The 12,559-nt window shown below is 48.1% G+C and overlaps 4 non-coding genes across 4 annotated transcripts; 2 read left to right on the top strand and 2 right to left on the bottom strand.

Moving 5' to 3' along the window:
* Positions 1 to 248: 248 nt before the first annotated feature.
* trnah-gug (transfer RNA histidin (anticodon GUG)) lies at positions 249 to 320 on the bottom strand. Its single transcript has one exon. It is a non-coding gene; the product is annotated as a tRNA-His (tRNA).
* Positions 321 to 521: 201 nt separating this feature from the next.
* On the top strand, positions 522 to 593 carry trnae-uuc (transfer RNA glutamic acid (anticodon UUC)). The gene has a single exon. It is a non-coding gene; the product is annotated as a tRNA-Glu (tRNA).
* Positions 594 to 1,044: 451 nt separating this feature from the next.
* trnav-cac (transfer RNA valine (anticodon CAC)) lies at positions 1,045 to 1,117 on the top strand. Its single transcript has one exon. It is a non-coding gene; the product is annotated as a tRNA-Val (tRNA).
* A 623-nt stretch (positions 1,118 to 1,740) lies between these two features.
* trnad-guc (transfer RNA aspartic acid (anticodon GUC)) lies at positions 1,741 to 1,812 on the bottom strand. Its single transcript has one exon. It is a non-coding gene; the product is annotated as a tRNA-Asp (tRNA).
* Positions 1,813 to 12,559: the final 10,747 nt, after the last annotated feature.

Here is a 12,559-nt window from a genome sequence, read left to right as displayed (position 1 = left end):
CTCCTGGTCTCTGCATGAAATGCACTTTCCTGCGTTTGCTTTGGTGTAACTGGCTTCCCATGCATGGGCGAATGTGAAGAAGATCCTTAGTAAGTCATTGAAGAAACCCGAGAAGAGGTCGGAGTGGCCTCTGTCGTTCATCAACGATCCAGTCAGGCAGTACTCCTCTGTAAAGCGCCGTTTGTTCACATCGATTGGCTTTTTTTTGCCTTCATTCATGCAAGTAGTAAAAGCAGACGCCCCTATTCTGCCGTGACCCGGATTTGAACCAGGGTTGTTGCGGCCACAACGCAAAGTACTGACCACTATACAATCACGGCGAGTTACCGATACACACGTGGCAGGGCGGAAAAGGCTGTGCTCTCTTCGTGTGACATAATTCGGAAAAGTCCTGACGTTGCATTTCAACTGAGTCCCAGTATACATCGACCCTTCGACACTCTGAGTGACAACTCTCTTGCGTGTTTTCTCATATTTATGTAGTTTGCTTGCATGATGCCCGGAACAGCAGGGTTGTGCACTCCCATATGGTCTAGCGGTTAGGATTCCTGGTTTTCACCCAGGCGGCCCGGGTTCGACTCCCGTTATGGAAACGTGTCAATTTTGCCTCCTGCTTTCCAAAAGATCAGCAGTGTGTACGAAGGAGCCACATTAAAACTACTCAACGTGCAAAACGTGCGAGAAGAGGGGGCGCTTGTTTCCAGCCGAAACTTCTCGCGTGTGAGACGAGCTGACCATCGCTGCAGGAGGTGGGAGGGTCACTCTGGTAGACAGGGCTGACCTTCGGCAATAGGATTTATACTCTCCAAGATGATATTTGCACTTTCTGGAGAGGCGATTTTCTCCACTTCAGTAGCCCGATTTCGTCGATTGCGTGGAGAGGGCTGTAGAATGTGGCGCCGTCTTTCCTGCTCCGTCCATGACAGGCGTGCTGGTCTCTGGAGAGAGAGCACGGTCCATCAGCGCACCCCAATAAAGGCACTGGAAGCAGCTGAATCGCATTGGCGAAGCTCAGCGCTGGGCCGCTGGGCACATCTGACCACAGTTTCCGTAGTGTAGTGGTTATCACGTTCGCCTCACACGCGAAAGGTCCCCGGATCGAAACCGGGCGGAAACAGACCAGACTTCTTCTGTCGCCACGCACAAAATGGGATTGGGGATTGGGGATTCGCCTAGTGATCGAACAGACCCACTCACCTCTTAGTGTGGCGGGATCTGCACAGTGCATGTCGCAGCGCATCCTGCTTTCACTTCAATGCGCGTCCTGATGTACCCCGGTCTCCCGCGTGACAGGTGGGGACAGGTGACAGGTCCTATACTAACGAGGAAGACATCACTCTCTCCGACCCCCGGCATCGTGTCCCGACCCACCGTGCTGGAAGCCGACTCGTGCTGTGATTCCTTTACGGAGCAGAAATGACAACCGAGGAGCCGAGAGATCATTTCAGCATTTCGCGTCTGAACGGAAAACACAAACGACCAACTCGGAATGATTTGCCTTTGACGCTTATCAAAGCGTTCTTTGTGCATCGAACAGACCCACTCACCTCTTAGTGTGGCGGGATCTGCACAGTGCATGTCGCAGCGCTCCCTGCTTTCACTTCAATGTGCTTCCTGATGTCGAGTCGTGTGCCGTGCGGAGGCTCTGAAAGCGAGAGCAATGAAAAGGTGCACGACGCTGTGTTAGAAAACAGAGAAGTGAAAGGCAGTCCTTTCTCTAAGGAGGTAAAAGAAAAGCTACTCCCCGTCGGGGAATCGAACCCCGGTCTCCCGCGTGACAGGCGGGGATACTTGCCACTATACTAACGAGGAAGACATCACACGCTCCGACCCCCGGCATCGTGTCCCGACCCAGCGTGCTGGAATCCGACGCGTGCTGTGATTCCTTTACGGAGCAGAAATGACAACCGAGGAGCCGAGAGATCATTTCAGCATTTCGCGTCTGAACGGAAAACACAAACGACCAACTCGGAATGACTTGCTTTGGACGCTTTTCAAAGCGTTCTTTGTGCACGACAACTGCGCCGCCTAGCAGATACAAATGGGTTGTACAACTTTGAAGTAGCAAATGGAAGAGGGCTAAGCCTCCTCTCTTTTAGCCCAGGTTCGATCTGTCTCCCAGAATCACCAGGGCGCACGCACACACACACACCCATGCCGTTGAAGTACTCTGCTTCATTTCTAAGGGCAACTCAACATTCACTCCTACCCCGAGTGCAGAAAAGACAGCGTCTGCAGCAACAGCAGCTCAGGTCTCTGCACAGGAGCTAAGCTGCCCCCATCTCCTCTGCTCTGCGGCTCCTACTGAGTGGAGTCCTGCCTGGAGCCGTGTTTGCAGGCGGCGGCTCCCCGCACCCTGTCTGTGCGTCGTGTCCAAGAGCTCCTGGGAGGAAGAGAGAGCCCTCCGACTCGGGGGCTTTTCCACGGTCTGTGTGAGGAGGGGCGGGTGTGTCCAGCAGCTTATCGAGCGGAAGCCTGGGGCGGCGGAGAGCTGTGATCGTGCAGACCTTGAGGTGTCACCTCTTTGTCTGCTTTCCCGCCCTCCCTCCGCCCAAGCTCTGCTCCAAAGTAGCCCGGCAACCCCTCACCCCTGCACGTGTCACAACCTAAGGTGTGGTCATGAGACACCCATGGGGTGTTGTTCTGTTCTTGCTAATTGTTTCCTGCCCGTCGCAGGCAGGAGTCCATGCGAGGAAGATGCGCTGGACAGAGCTCAGAGGACGCACCTGGGTGGCTTTCCTTCTGAGTGACGTTCCTGCAACACTCTCCCGCTACTCTTGGTGCGCTCATGCCGCAACACAGGAAGGCTGGAGCAGGTGGCTGTGGGCTCTGTGCACCGCCGAAATAGCTCAGCTGGGAGAGCGTTAGACTGAAGATCTAAAGATCCCGGGTTTCGGTGTTTTGTTTCATCGCGCCCTTTGTTCCTCTCTCCAGCGCCCCCTGCCTAAAGTGACGCGTCCCTTTCTCAGCCCGAAACGCAAGCAGCAGCAGTCCCTGCAGGTTTCCGTGGTGTAGCGGCTATCACGTTTGCCTAACACGCGAAAGATCCCCGGATCGAAACTGGGCGGAAACAGACCAGACTTCTTCTGTCGCCACGCACAAAAGGGGATTGGGGATTCGCCTAGTGCTGTGATCGAACAGACCCACTCACCTCTTAGTGTGGCGGGATCTGCACAGTGCATGTCGCAGCGCATCCTGCTTTCACTTCAATGCGCGTCCTGATGTACCCCGGTCTCCCGCGTGACAGGTGGGGACAGGTGACAGGTCCTGTACTAACGAGGAAGACATCGCTCTCCGACCCCCGGCATTGTGTCCCGACCCACCGTGCTGGAAGCCGACTCGTGCTGTGATTACTTTACGGAGCAGAAATGACAACCGAGGAGCCGAGAGATCATTTCAGCATTTCGCGTCTGAACGGAAAACACAAACGACCAACTCGGAATGACTTGCCTTTGACGCTTATATACCTCTTAGTGTGGCGGGATCTGCACAGTGCATGTCGCAGCGCTCCCTGCTTTCACTTCAATGTGCTTCCTGATGTCGAGTCGTGTGCCGTGCGGAGGCTCTGAAAGCGAGAGCAATGAAAAGGTGCACGACACTGTGAAATAAACATTAATAAACGCATATATAACGTCGAAAACACATCTAACACTAGGAGTATACAGCACTCTGCACAGTGTACGAAGTAAATTATTTTCGCAGTAATTAATTATATTTACTATATTTATTATACACGTGTAAATTAATTACTGCGAAAATAATTTACTTCGTACACTGTGCAGAGTGCCGTATACTCCTAGTGTTAGATGTGTTTTCGACGTTATATATGCATTTATTAATGTCATCGATTTTACGGTTGCAATTCGACGTTGATTATACGTCGAGGCGACGTATATATACGTATAGCCGTATTTTCGGCGTGAATATACGTATATTCGACGAATCAATGCCCACAGCTTGGCATACAAGGGTTTTGCGGAGGGGTCTTGCCACCTGCCTGAAAAAAAAAACAGTAAAATGTTTGAGTGCCTATAGAGTTTCTATTTTTATTTTCTTGAGAAAAGTTGATACCATTTCCTGGAAACCCCGTCCCCCATCAGTGCGCGGTGCCCGGGGAAAAATCTGTAGGGGGGCGTCTGATATTCTGAGCGGGGGTGATATTTCGGTTGAAACGGAGCTGTACGGTGCAGCTACCCAAATGAAATCTCGCAGCTATGCCATTAATTAGTGCTTTATGATAGAAGATATCGACTAGCAATCTGGTATTTGCGATGAAGTTCAGTTTCACATTTTTCGTCACTCTCACTGGAGAGTATTGCCTGGAGCGAAAAGTACCATAAGCGTTCATTTTTGCAGCTACATGGACGTTCTGAATCGTTAAGAAAAAATGTTGTAAAACCAACAGAAAGCACAGACTGCTATAACTAGTCCTAGTTATATAACGATTTTAAGTATAATGATAAACTACTGCAAGGAATCGGTCCACCTGAGCAAACAGGATCGTAATGTTGACACTCAATAACGACACTGATATGTGCAGCTCCTGGACGGATAGCCCTCCTGCCCATCAAACAGACTGAGTGACTGTTCGTGTCATTTAGTGTTGTCTGACCATTGACAAAGTACAACTATTTTTTAGGGCGCAAATTAAGTTAGGTAAATCTTTTTGCCCAAAACTGAAGGGGCAACATTCCCCCCTCCCCCCGTGATGCCAGGCCTGTCCCCATCCTATTCCATAATGTCATTATATATAATACCATACAACAGTGACCGATCCTTACTAACTACATGCGTTAAAATTGCACATCAGCTCATAGCAGGGGGCACATAGCCGCGATGTATTATCAATGTTATATTTCAACCATAATATCGACAACATTAATAAACGCATACGTTGAGAAAATATCGAACCCAGCATATTTTCCGCATATATACCACAATGCATTGCTAGTATTCGTTGGTCACAATTTTGGACACGTTTTTCAAACGTAGAAGTATATCCGCAAATATCTCAGCAATCCTCTTTTGACGAGTAAGTATGAACAATAATAATACTATCTGAATACATACAGATCTTTCTTAATATTATTTTGATTAAAATAGTACGTGAATAAGCAAAAAATGGCACATAAAATAGTGTGAATGGGGAAGATGACACAAAATTGTTTTGCCGTTTCTCTATTCTTATTCTATGTTGTACTTTCAAACTTTGGGTACTCTTTAATTAGGACAGACTTCATTGCTCAACTGCTATGATGCAAGCCAAATTTTATACATTTATTTCAGTTTTGAGCTTAGTAAACCGTTCACTTTTTAGATTATACTAAAGAAGATAATCATCATTTATTTGGGAAGTAATATTATACAATTTTCTCCTAGCTGCGGTGCTGAAGTCCCACCCTACATCAACAGAAAAAGAAATAAAGGAGCATGCAATGTGTTACTTGAAGAATGCATATGAAAGACAGGGGGCCAGGAGATCTGGACACTGAAAATAATAGGTTTTTGGTTCTAACTGTTAGGACAATTAGACAGGGTTTGCAAATAGTGGACAAAAATCGTCTTAACTTCCATTGTAATATTTTTTTTTCTTGGAAATATAGAAGTTGTACATTTTAAAATGTATATTTGAATCAAAATGTGGTTTTGAGTTAGTGTGTTAATGTAATTAGTTTTGTGTTTGTCATTACTATACTGTATATTGCCATGTTACCAGAATTTGTAGCTGAAGTTTAAGACTAGTTGTGTTTTTTATGATTATTGCCCATATGTTGATTGTTGATTGATTGTATACAATGTATAATTTGAAATACATATGTTTCAGGTGTGAATGTGTATTTTCAGAATACATTTCTAAACCTAATCATTGGCTTGGTTTACTTGTTTCTACGCCTATAAAATCTATCTTTGATGTATAATAGACCTCTACCCATATACGTATAATAGACCTTTAATGTTATCCGTATAACAGACCTCTACCCATATACGTATAATAGACCTCTAAAGTTATACGTATAATAGACCTCTAAAGGTATACGTATAATAGACCTCTAACCATATACGTATAATAGTCCTCTAAAGTTATCCGTATAATAGACCTCTAAAGTTATCCGGAACTCCAACCATATATGTATAATAGTCCTCTAAATTTATCCGTATAATAGAACTCCAACCATTTATGTATAATGAACGTCTAAACATAGACGTATAATTGACGTATAACTTTAGACGTATATTAGAATTTCATTCTAGACGAATTGTAGACCACATTTAGACGTCTAAGGTATGCGTTTAATAGACGTATATTATACGTCTTTTGCCCACTGGGACTACTGAATGGCGTAGACCTGAAAATAAAACTCACGCGCAACAGAGATGCTTTCTGCTTAATGAACAACATCGGAGAACACAAACTGAGCGTACTCTCTGCATCTTTGTTTGTGAACGCCGAAGCACTCCTGACGGTCGCACCACTAAATACCTAAATACCCCATAGACCGCGTACAGATGAAAGTCTTCAGCCTGCCTGCAGGGAGCCATGTGTGTAACCAAGAAAACCTCTTTCTCGGACAGTTACCCAAAGTGGTAATTTTGGGGTTTGTGGACAAAGCGGCATTCAGCGGCAGTTTTACACAAAACCCCTTCAAATTTAAACACTACAACATTAACTTTCTGGCTCTCTACACGGACGGTGAACAAATCCCGACTAAACCGCTTCAACCGCTTCAACCAGACTTCCAGAATGGACATTGCGTCGGTGAATATTTTAATCTGGTGGAAACATCCGGGAAGCCTCTGAAAGTCTTTTTTTGTGTGTAACAAAGTTGCATTTTCATGTCCGGACGGGGAGACTTTATCATTCCGACATGAAGCCACCCTTAAGTCCTCTGAGGCGTGTCTGTCTGCAAGGCTTGTATTTTGGAAATGTTTTTTTGAAACGGAGAACGACTTTGAAATAGGCTTCCGCCGGCGCCTCGCGATCCAGGTAAGATTGTAGCAAGAACGCAGCGGCGGCGGGGTTTGCCTTAGTCGTGGCCGAGTGCTTAAGGCGATGGACTAGAAATCTATTGGGGTCTCCCCGCGCAGGTTCGAATCCTGCCGACTACGTTGTCCACCTCCTGTCGTTGTGTTCTGGCGCAAGCAAAGAAGCGCACCTCTTTGCTGTTCCTGGTGGTTTTAAAACGCCAAATCGCTTGTACCCGCTGCCTTGGAAATAAATTCTTCAGCGTCTGCAAATGGCATTTTGCAGCTGGAAGCAGATGTCGACGCGTTTTGCACAGAGCACCAAAAAAGCGTCTTTTTTGAAGGTCCAGGCACTGAGCATTGGTGATTTAGTGGTAGAATTCTCGCCTGCCACGCGGGAGGCTCGGGTTCGATTCCCGGCCAATGCAGTAGCTTTTGCAGCGAGCGGCTCCATCACTTGCATCCCCTTGCAACTTGCAACTGAAAACCCACTGAAGCTAAGCAGGTGTGAGCCAGGTCAGTACCCGGATGAGGGTGAGCTACAGGGAAAGACAAAGCTTCCAGCTGGAAGCGGTGTTAATGGTGCCGGCGGGGGGGCATTCACCCTGAGGTCTGTGCGGGTCCCAATTCCCCAGCATAGTGACAGAGAAATAAACATATTTTGGCAACTTTGGTCACCCCCATTTAACTTCTGGGGCAGGAAAAGCACACTTTTCAAAACTTGTTTTTCAGCTCGAAATAAACGTATTTTTTCAAACCTTGGAATCCCAATGTAGCTGCCTGGCTCATTAGAGCCCACTGAGTCAGCCCTTAACCCCACTGTGCAGAAGCTGTCAAAACGGGTTTTTCAGCAGAAATAAACACGTTTGGGCAACTTTGGTCACCCCCATTTAACTTCTGGGGCAGGAAAAGCACACTTTTCAAAACGTGTTTTTCAGCTTGCTGTGACCTCTGTTTTACATCTCATCCAAAAGACAGCGCCCTTTTACAACACAGCGTCTCTGTCACTATCATAAGTGACTGCCATCATAAGAATATGAGTCCAATATTTTAGAATATAGTCAGAATGACTTCTAACCTTACCTGTGGTGTCTTTAATCCCTATTGCTCAATGCATGGTGTACGTACTGCATAGATGTTTCTTGAGAATGAGGAATGGGCCCCTGAGACCGTCATTTACCTGTTTCACAAATGATCGTATTTTACTAGAGATTCTGTTTGGGATTCAGATGTGCATTCGGACAGCAATCCCTTTCAAGAAATGATACGTACTGGATGAGGTCAAAGGTGCTGGAACACTGTATTTAGGATGTGTTTGCAGTGATTGTGTGTCTCCTGCTTCATCGCAGTGATATATAGATGTGCTCCTGTAATTTATTGGTACATGCCCAGGGCAGTAAGCAGTCTGAGGATTTATTTCCAGACGGCATAGAGCAGTGAAGCAGTGAAGTAGTGCAACACACTGGATCATTATATTATTAGAATCTATTCTACTTAAATTATTACATTATACACAATTTGAGTTCATTTTAAAAAGTAAAAGGTAATGAAAGGAATGCATTTTCATAAGAAAGATAATACCGATATGCATGTGATAATCTTCCTTATATCATGTAGTGCGTCAGTTGGACACTTTGTGGGCTTGAAATACAAAGCAAATCATGTTCTATGGTACAAGTTAAATACAAAACGTAAGCTTTTATTTTAATTAGATTTGTTTATAAAGCATAAGCAATCATTTATTACATTAATATATGTGAAAATGACATTTTAGCATCATAATATTACATAAAGGTCTCTAGCTTCAACACAGTGATATATATATATATATGCTCAGTGATTTATTGGTACATGCCCAGGTCAATAATCAGAATGAGGATTTATTTCCAGACGGGCTACAGGTAGTGTTGTGAAATACTTCAACACACTGGATCGCAGATTTAGACCCCCTGCACTCTTACTCCTTAAAAACCAAAGAAATGAAGATATGTAGCAATCACATTGTAACAGGGGTGACAGTGGCTTAATGCTTATACTAGTGGACTTTTGGTACCTTTAGGGTATGGTGTTCCCTGAAGGGCTCTCAAACCCCGCATTTCAGATGCCTAGCTGTATCACTGATGTGTTGCACCTCAGAATCACTTTTAACCTTACCTCTGGTATCTTTAATCCCTATTGCTCAACGCATGGTGAAAGTATTGCATAATTGTGTCTGAAAATGAGCAATGGGCACCTGAGAGACTCATTTGCCTGTTTCACAAATGATCATATTTGACTAGAGATTCTGTTTGGGATTCAGTTGTGCATTCTGACAGCAATCCCTTTCAAAAAACGATACATTCTGGATGAGGTCAAAGGTGCAGGAACACTGTATGTGTTTGCACTTATTCTGTGTCTCTAGCTTCAACACAGTGATATATATATATATGCTCAGTGATTTTTTGGTACATGCCCAGGGCAATAATCATTATGAGGATTTATTTCCAGATGTGCTAGGGGTAGTGTTGTGAAATACTTCAACACACTGGATCGCAGGTTTAGACCCCCTGCACTCTTACTCCTTAAAAACCTGAAGCGTCTGGCGTCTCGCCGACGTCGAACACCCCCCTCAGGCTGTACTCGTACTCGGCTAACTGCTGTGGAACCCTGCGTGAGAAGCCGTTGGCCACGGTGACGGCTGGCGACCCACAGACGCCCCACTATCGGCCGGCTCCAGCCCCGGCTGGTCCTCTAGAGCCTCCCCACACGGCTCCTCCTCCCGGGCCTGGTAGGGGGCCAGCCGGTCTTGGTGCAGGACCACCACTCTCCCCCGTGTTCGCAACCGGACACGGTAGCAGACCTCGCCCACCACCCAGAGTACCTCAGCGGGCCCCTCCCACGACGGCGCCAGCTTAGGGCTGAGGCATTTGCGGCGGCGCGGGTTGTACACCCAAACCGAGTCCCCGGGCTGGAAGGCAGGCCCCCTGCAGCGCAGGTCGTAGTGCCGCTTCTGCCGGACCCCCGCCTGTGTCAGGTGGGTCCGTGCAAAGCTGTGCACCTGCTGCATCCGCTGCCGCAGGTCCCATTCGTAGTCCGGTCCAGCCAGCGGTGCCGACCCGTCTCCGGGCGACGGGCCGAAGACCAGGTCCACCGGGGTTCACATTTCCCGGCCCAGCATGAGTGAGGCTGGGGTGCACCCGGTGGATTCCTGGACCACGGTCCTATACGCCCAGAGTGCAAGGGGGAGGTGGCGGTCCCAGTCCCGTTGGTGCCGGGACACCAGGGTGGCCAGCTGGGTGGTGAGCGTACGATTAAACCGCGCCACCAACCCGTTGCTCTGGGGATGCAGAGGTGTGGTCCGCGTCTTAGTGATCCCCAGGCGCTGGCACACTCTGGCAAAGACCTGGGACTCGAAGTTACGCCCCTAGTCACTATGTAACTCCTCCGGCACCCCCAGCCTGGCAAACATCCCCTCCAGCAGTGCATCGGCCACCGTGGGGGCACTCTGGTCCGGGAGGGCGTAGGCCTCCGGCCACTTCATAAAATAATCCATGGCCACCAAGACGTAGAGGTTCCCGGCCTCGGTGCGCAGAAACGGGCCCAAAACGTCCACCCCCACCCGCTCCATAGGAGCCCCCACCTGGTGTTGTTGGAGGGGGGCCCGAGAGCGCTCGGGGGGACCCTTCTGCGCCACGCACACTGCATACGTTCGGCAGTACCACTCCACGTCCCGGTGGCAAAGACCCCAATAAAAATGGCCTCGGAGGCGCTACAGGGTTTTTTTACCGCCAAAGTGCCCCACGCCCGGCTGGCCATGCACTGCTCGGAGCACCGCCCCGCGGAGCGACCAAGGCACCATCAGCTGCCACCGTACCTCGCCACTGGAGGGTACCCGCCACCCCCGGCGCAGCACCCCGTCCTTTACCTCCAAGGCCTCCCACAGGGCGCAGGGGGCCTTGACGGACTTTGGGTGTGGGGCGAGCTTCTCTCGCGTAGACCGCACTCCGGCTACCACTCCCAGCATGCCCAGCGGTACTACGAGCGCCTAGGGGCGCTTCCTCCTCACCACCAGGCGAGGGCGTTACAATACATAGAATATGCATGTAAAACGAACAGATCTTATCGAGAGGGTTATCAGAATACAAAAGGTATATATTCAGTCAGTTACAAAGTGTTACACATATCAAGAGGACATACATTCAGTATATCATTCATTTAGACCATTTCATAAATGAACCTGGTAATAACTTCTACATTAGATACTGAAAACAAGTACATAACTCTTAGGAATTAAATTGATATCAACTGGTTGGGATAACAATTGAATTCGCGAGCAGTAATGCAGTGAAGTTGAATACTCATCCAATCTCTGGGGATTCAGATCTCCTGCGGGCACAAAGAAACAGTTGCAGGCTTGTTGCTGTCCAATCCGTGCTCTCTGTCTAGGTGCCAGGCTGTGCTGTGCGGGTTGCGACGGTGCGCTGCTGATGCTCACTGACCGGCTAGTTAGTGTTGGCTTTAACTAGCAAAGTTTGTGCACAGGAGAAAAGATGACTGTGGGTCCCAGCAAGTCAAGAAGAAGACCGGTTCGTTCCTGATGAAGAGCTAGTTCTGAATAGTGATTCAACTGTCCACAGTTCCGACCTGTTCACGAGGCCTGCTGCTGGTGCTAACCTCGGGTGGATCCTCTGGTTACTCTCTGGCAACCTCCGCTTTAGACTCTTAGAACAAAGGAAAGTTCTGGCACTCGGACACACTGGCCGTTCCGTGGTTGTCCGGGCTGAGTCTCAGGATGGTCAGGAGGCGCGCTGTGAGAATGTCCTGCCCTTGGGAGCCTTCTGCTCCTGGGCTGTCCTGCCCTGGAATTCTCCTTTGAATTCCCTTTAGAAAACTCCACAGAAATCTCTACTGAATTCCCACTGAATCTCTCAGGCTCTCTGTGTTGCCTGTTTTTACCTGGAGGAACTTCAGCTCGTTGATTGGCTGAAAGTTCCATGGGCATCAGAGTCCCACGTGGGTTACTCGGCCCTACCAGTCCCTGATTGGTTGATCAAGGTGAGATATGAGTCACTTACTCCTGACACTTAGGAATGCAGTCCAGATGTCCATCTGGCACTCCCTAGACAGATAAGCGCCAATGGATGACCATTGATCATGATAGCCAGGCTTAGCTAAGTGCATCCCCCTTTGGGAGCTGTCCCTTATCAAGGGAAACCTTAAATCAGCCTGCATGAATAGTTTCTCTGTGGCTGCACCACAGAGATGAACAGAGAGATGAGGCCTAATTTGGGAAAGCTCAGAAACACTTAATTCTTTCTTATTAATAAGCCTCGCCGCTACACCGCCCAAAGCACTTCTAAAACAGGAGATTCGCGTTTGGGAAAACAGGTCTACGGGTCTGAAACCTGCTCCACGGAAAACAGCTCTGTTGCGCTTTTGATCAAAGGGAGATTCGCTGTTCTTACTTTTTGATGACATAACACCCAAAGGGGCTTCTTTGGAGCTGGATTCCAACCAGCATCCTTAAGTTTCTTGGCGGTATCCTTTACAGTCCTCTGTTCGGTCGACAAGGGACTGAAGGGGGCAGCTTTCCTCACACATACAGTGCAATGTACAG

This window comes from Lepisosteus oculatus, unplaced genomic scaffold, assembly GCF_040954835.1.
Source record: "Lepisosteus oculatus isolate fLepOcu1 unplaced genomic scaffold, fLepOcu1.hap2 HAP2_SCAFFOLD_94, whole genome shotgun sequence".
NCBI lineage: Eukaryota > Metazoa > Chordata > Actinopteri > Semionotiformes > Lepisosteidae > Lepisosteus > Lepisosteus oculatus.
This window is presented reverse-complemented; position numbering and strand designations above follow the sequence as displayed.